Raw genomic sequence first — 6,946 nt, forward strand, 5'->3', positions numbered from 1 at the left:
CCACCCCTTCTCATCCAGACCCAATGCATAAGGTATCAAAGAGTTGCAGTGTGATCTTCTCCTACAACTATAGCCTATATCTTTGAGAAGCCACAGTGGTCAGGAGAGTTGCCTGAAGACAGAAAATCTCACCCAGTCTTCAAAAAGAGCAAGAATAAGGACCCAGGGAACTACTGGCCAGTCAGCCTTACCTCAGTCTCTGGAAAGGTGATGGAACACCTCATTCTGAAATAAGGCCATCCACATGGATGACAAGAAGATGGTCAGGAGCAGACAGCCTGGATTCACTAAAGGGAAATCATGCTTGACCAACCTGACTGCCTTCAACAATGAAACAAAGACCTGGATAAACAAGGGAAGAACAGTTGATGTTGTCTACCCTGATTTCTTTTCAAGTAAGCTTGGGAGAACAAGCTGTGGAAATCAGCTCCCCATGCTCTGTCCCCACTGCGTACTGATGCCAGTTCTAGGAGCAAAGACAGTATCAAAGACTGTTGGGGTTTGAGGGATAAATCTGTTCTTCCCTCCACACTCAGCCTCCCTTCCTCAAAGCAAGTGGTGGAACATGCTCTGGCCATAGGTAAATATATGTAAATCCTCATTCCACCAATGGGCCCTAAAGGAGTTGTAAAAGAAATGTGGGGTGCCACACAAATACATGGTAATCTTTCCCCTGAGGAGCTGATGCAGCCAAAAAGGGAACTGAGGAGAAAAGGTGGCTTGTTAGAAGGATGCCAGGCAGTTTATCATAGTGCTGCCTCTCTTCTACCTGACTCCAGTCATAACAGATGTGACTGCCATTAACATCATTGCCATTCTCTCTGGTAGCTCTACGACACTCTTCCTACATTCTAAAATAAGTTTTGGTATGGGCAAAAGGGAATACAATACAAAAGGTGGAGCTCAGAATTTATTGTTAATTTAATTAGGGTCTCCACTGTCTAACTAAAATACAGGAGGTCACTAGCTTCAGTTCAGTTACAGTAAAGTCAACACTCTGAAAATAAGAGTGAGACTGACACATATTAAATTCCTATTATCTATCCTTGTCTCTGTCTTTAAGTTTAGCCTGCCATTGTCCTTCTCAGTCCTAAGGCTCAGGGAGGACACAAGCTCTCCCCAGGCAGGAAGTGGGTATCACACTGAGTCCTTGGCATGCCAATTTCTTCATCAAATGTAGGCTCTTGGTCACTGTAGTGTGGTTGCCTGAGCCCCATCTGGGGCTATTTTGGATGTTTTGTTAATAAAATCTGTTTTGCTTTCAGTAGTTCCCATCTAAACTTTGACACTCAGCCATAGTGTTCCTCTTTCCTCAGGGACAGTGGAGCAAATCCAGAATTTTATAACTGGCAGTAAAATATTTCAGATTCATTTCTGCACCAAGTTAAGTGCAGATGGAATACATACTAGCCTCAGGCCCAACACCCCAATCTTCCTGAAATGGAGGAACTGGTACTTAACCCAGTAGAGGAAGAGCATCTTTATAGTAGTCCCTTTTATCTACGAGAACTAAATAATGCCATTGTTTGCAACACAACTTTCTCCTTTCAGCCCAGGAGCCCCATTTCAGAGGGGCTACAACTTACCCAAGCTATCTTGCATGAGTGTTGATCTCAGCAGTGCCTACATCTGGCCACAGACCTTTGATCTACACTCTGATTCATAGTCTGACTTCCCAGTTTGGCCCCAGGTTGTCCTGTCATGATACTTGCCTGGTACAAATTAATGACCTGGACTCTGGGCTGACCACATCTGTCACTCAGCACCTGCCTTGCTCCCACTGCTAAGCGAACAGGGCTGGTGATGAGGGGCCGGTTTCCTCAGGGATAAGCTGGCCCTTGCTGAGGCCCGTCACATTTTACCCTGGATGCTATCCACAGAGCTAAGCTGAAAAAAGGTAGGAAGCAGTCACACAACTATCAAACAGCCGCTACCACAGCTAAAACAATCTCAGGCCAAGACAAGCCCTGAGACAACACACTGTCAGGCTGATGTGAAGCCCTCAGCCTAAGAGTCATAATGACAGAATTAGATGTACCAGGTTACATCTGATGACAAAAATAGTTGTACAGTAGTGAACTGCAGCAAAACAATCCCCTTGAGTCATATTCAATTATGGTGGAATGGAAGGTGACATCTGGATGATAAGATCCATGTCCCTGGAAAAATGAGAGAGTATTTAAGAAATAACCCTAGGCTACATGCACTGAATGAAATATACTGAGGTATCACAAAAGCAGGAAGATGTCAAATCCTGGCCTTGAATGTAGTCAGCCTTGGGATATTAGAGATATGCACATGGATGGTGTCTAGAATTTCAAGCAGTCACATAATACTTGTTAAATTTGTTGTAATCAGCAGAGGTAATATCAAGACTTCCTACCCATCTCTTAGGTAAACTATGAAATGATGAGAAAAGCACTTGTAAAGGGCTGAGAAGTATTTTCATCACTCTGAGTGTGTTTGCATCAATCCAGACTGTTGTATACCAGCAGTTGGTCTCCTCAGGGTACAGAACACCACCACCTTAGCTATGAAGTCCAGCAAGTCCACTGGAAAAGCCATGAAACACTTCTGAACTTGTCAGAATTGTATCTAGACCAAAAGTGGGAGATGGAAAAAAAATTATAGCATCCCACCAGGAAATAAGCAGAAACTAAAAATCGGAAGCCCTTGGGAGGAAACAGCAAATTCCACCCTACAGCAGACTAACACACCCTGTTCTCTCCTATACAAATCACCAACCCTCAAAATCCCGTACAATTCTAGCATGGTATGTCCCAGGCACCTTCCAGCTTCCAGGCTCCCTCAGGAGTGCATCCACGTTCCTGCATCATGTGCAACTTCTGTCTGGGGCTGATCACTGCTAGAAAAGCAAGTCCAGCCCTGGCAATCACGACCAGGGAGCAAGTATTATGACTGCCTGCAACCTGCACAGCCTGTGGCAGAAACTTAGTGCTACAGGTACGGCATGTCTGGAGGCAGCATAGAACTGTCCCACTGAGGGAAAAAGCAACAGATAGCTGCAGGCCACATCCAGTTCAACTATGCATCCCAAAAGCTGGAGATAAATTGAGGAAGAAGGAAAGCTGGGGCTCACAAAGCCCACCAGGTCATGGGTAAAAGCTGCAAAATCAGCAGAGATGAACTTTGTAAACAAGCCGCCCATAAGAAAAGCAGAACTAAGATCCATCCTGTGCTGCTGATAAGATTCCCAATGTAAGATATGGATGTCTGATACCTTTAGTATGTTGCAGAGATATTATGAGTGCAGTGGCAGTTTGGTGATTGACATGGGCGTATAGAACTGCCGGACTCCTGCAAGAAACAGCATCAGTTCAGAGTTAGATTTTACAAGGCTGACCATGTTATGGAAGCCGTGAAGATGCATGAGCTGGAGCACAATTTCATGCTATGCCTTCTCCAGCCTACCAGCAGGTAGTTCAGTCAGGGCCGGTCTCATTCCCTCCTACCTCTGTCCCTGTGCTTCTTCTGTTGTGTACTACCAGGCTACACAGTGTCATGTCTCTGCAAAAGAAAACAAACTGAATCAAAAAAGGAGATGCTTCCCAGGCAGTCAGCTAGATGAATTATCCTCCTTTTACCTTCCTTGGTGTTGGACCTGACACATGGGAAACAGCAGCAACAGGCAAACAGTGGCAGGGAAGAAGAGCAGGACAGAAGTCCTGGTTAGACTGGATTAGATATAACATGAAACTTGAGACTATTCAGCCAAGTCTATCTGTCCAAACACCAGCTGCCGCCATGTGGGAATGTGAAGTCATCCAAGAAGCAAAGGCTGTCATAAACCTTGGAAGGCCTCACCAAGAATTAGTGAATTACAACAGTAGTTAGTTATTACAAAAATATCCAGATAACTCCAGATGATTTTCTAGGCTTCAAGTTCCATATACTACAGCAAAAGTCTTTTTCCTGCCATATGGCATGAGATGGCTGTGTGACAAAGCCATCTTGACATTTCCAGAGAAGCTCTTTGAAGCCAAGTTTATAATTCAATTAAGTACTAAATTAGCTAGAGGCATCTGAACAGAAAAGCACACACATTCACAGCTCACACAGACACACACACACCCTCTCAACACATACAACCAAATTTCCTGTGCATTGTGCAGGTACCTCTTCACAAAGAAAGAAAATGCAGCAGGAAGTTACCAACTCCTTCATGTGTCTGAAGGAGCCCGGAATGTCTATGTTCTCAGAACATATGCAGGGATGCTGCCGGGAGAGCTGTTGGGGCTAAATGCCTTAAGCACTCTTTCTCAGAAGAATGATTCAGTTTAGGAGTAATAGGTTTTACATCTCATCTCCCCAGTCTGAGACACTGGAGGTTTTTAAGCTGGCCAGACAGCTGGGAAGGGTCAGCCTCAATATACTGGAAAGGGCCAGTGAACAGTGCTTCTCACTTGGTCTTTGCAGGAAGATGGAAGAAGTCTATGGTAAAATCCCCAGTGTACTTTGGATGGGAGTGACAACTGTGGGAAATCTCACTGGTAAAATGCTACATAGAAAATTGCTGCTGGGTACTTCCCAGCCCTTGGGGAGCAGAAAGTCAAAGCAAAAAGGGGAACCTTTTTCACTTGGTCACCTTGACCAAGGTTTTTATCATGGCTCTGCCTGATTTTCTCTAGAACCACGCTCATAGAAACCTAAGCATATGGGTTTAGCTATGAACCAGATTTTTAAACCTGGAAAACTGTGTGTTGGAGGTAATCTGAGGTAATCTTGGCATTTGTGCTGCCCCTGGAAGAAGAGGACTGGGAGGACTGCAGAGCAGGCAAGGGAGTTTCACCAGTGTAGCCTGGCATCTGACCTGCAAATGCTGCTAGAACATGTTGATTCAGTTGACTACTGTGATTGGGAAAACACAAGCCATATGCTCCCAGCTGCTCTCCCTGCAGCAGCCCTCAGATGTTTTAGGAACAGAGGTGTACTGGGCTCCTTCACAGGGTGCAGATAATTCTGATGGATTTTCTTTCCCTGGCAGGAGACACCAGAGCAGCTGTGGTGAGCAGAAAAGATTTCCCGTGGGCAACTGCAGTTCTTCAAAAGTACCTTAAAAATCTTACTAGCTGCTTTGTTAGACATGGAAGAGAAACCTGTGGGTGATGGAGGCTTTAGCAGGAGTTTTACTTCTGTCACCCAAATTCAGGCCTGGTGCGGCCAGTGTGCTACACGTAGCACTTGCCCATGCCTTGGGATAAGTTGTAGAAAACAAGGGGGACATTCTCTTTAGCCCCTACCTTAATCTCTGAGAAGGACCTTTCTGGAAATGCTCTGGAGGTCATGTTCTTGTCAGACTCCCTGACAAGAGCCCCAGGAACAGTCTTTCCTGGAGCTCTGAGAGAGACTTCTCTAAAAGGTCAACACAGCACCATTTTACATGCATGGCTTTGTGGTGTTTCAGGACTTTCTACAACATGTCTGAGGACAGCCAAATTTTCCTGGCCAAAAAGAGCATAGCATTGGTTTGACACCTTGTCTTCCAGATTGGACTTTGAAATCAGCCAAACTGAATGCAACAGTTCTGTTTTAGCAGTCTCTGAGGAAAAGTCAGCTTGGTCTCCAAGGGTCAAGCCTTCCTTATTTCAAAAGGAATGGTCTATGGTAGAACCTATGGGCTTCAGGGGATTTCTCCTTGAAAATGACTTTTTGCTAAAATTTTTGTCCAAGTCTTTGACTGGGGATGGAGCTGTTGGTTCCTCTCCATGTCCATCACAGCTAGGTGCTCAAACTGTTGGCATCTTGTGCTGGCCCCACAATGAACCTTCCCCACTTATAGAGAGGCGCAGGGTTGGTGTTAATAAGAATAAAATCACAGTATGGTGTTTGGTTGTCAGGTGTTAACCTCCTCCAATCTAACCGTCTGAAGGGAAGGCTAATGAAAGAGCCAGCTTGGGTGGGTGCAAGGCCCTCCTGTCATGGATCACCCTTTCTGGCAGGCAAAATGCCACCAGCCCTCACTGAAGCCCAGACAGCAGCACTCACCCAAAGGCAGCTGTTGTCCCAGCTGAGGGTGCAGCTAGCGGCATAGAACTGTATTCCTTGCCTGGAAGGCTTGGTAAGATTCCTGAAGGCACAATAGGTAAACGAGAATGACCCTGAAGACAAGAGTCACACCTCATGGAAAACTCCTCAGGTATATATGGTAGCAAACAAGCCATTCAGAGAATCAAGCTGCAGGCTGTGCGTGACAAATCACACTTAAAGCTCTTCATAGAATCATGGAATCATAGAATGTTAAGGGTTGGAAGGGACCTTCAGGATCATCTAGTACAAACATCCCCCTGCCATGGGCAGGAACACATCCCACTAGACCGGGTTGCTCAAGACATTGTCAAGCCTGGCTTTGAACAGTGCCAGGGGACATCCACAACCCCCCTGGGCAACCTGTTCCAGCATCTCACCACCTCCACAGTAAAGAATTTCTTCCCAATAACTAAGCTACACTTCTCGTCTTTCAATTTGTATCTGTTATTCTCTACGACTGAACAGCCACGACTTTCGTAGCCTGCCTGTGTACGGGAAGTTCTTTAGTCTCCTTGAAAACTTCACGGCCCTTTTCTGGACTTGCTCCAACAAGTCCACATCCTTCCTGTAGTGGATCCCAGAGCCGGATGCAGGGTTCCAGGTGGGGTCTCACCAGAGGGGAACAAAGGGGCAGAATCCCCCCTCTCGCTCTGCTACCCACGCTGCTTTGGATGCAGCCCAGATGCAGCTGGCTTTCTGGGCTGAGAGCGCACGCTGCTCTTCGACACACCGAGATCAATAAACAGGTTTACACGTCGCCAGCGGACACACCTCCCACCCGGCTCCTACGCTTTTCCGGGGAAGGAGGGCGGTTCCGCTCCCGTCACCGCGGCCTTCCCGGGCCTGGCACAGGGAGCGCGGGCGTGGCGGTGCGCACCGCCCCCGTGTGGGACGCGGG

Source organism: Geospiza fortis, unplaced genomic scaffold (assembly GCF_000277835.1).
Source record: "Geospiza fortis unplaced genomic scaffold, GeoFor_1.0 scaffold167, whole genome shotgun sequence".
Taxonomy (NCBI): domain Eukaryota; kingdom Metazoa; phylum Chordata; class Aves; order Passeriformes; family Thraupidae; genus Geospiza; species Geospiza fortis.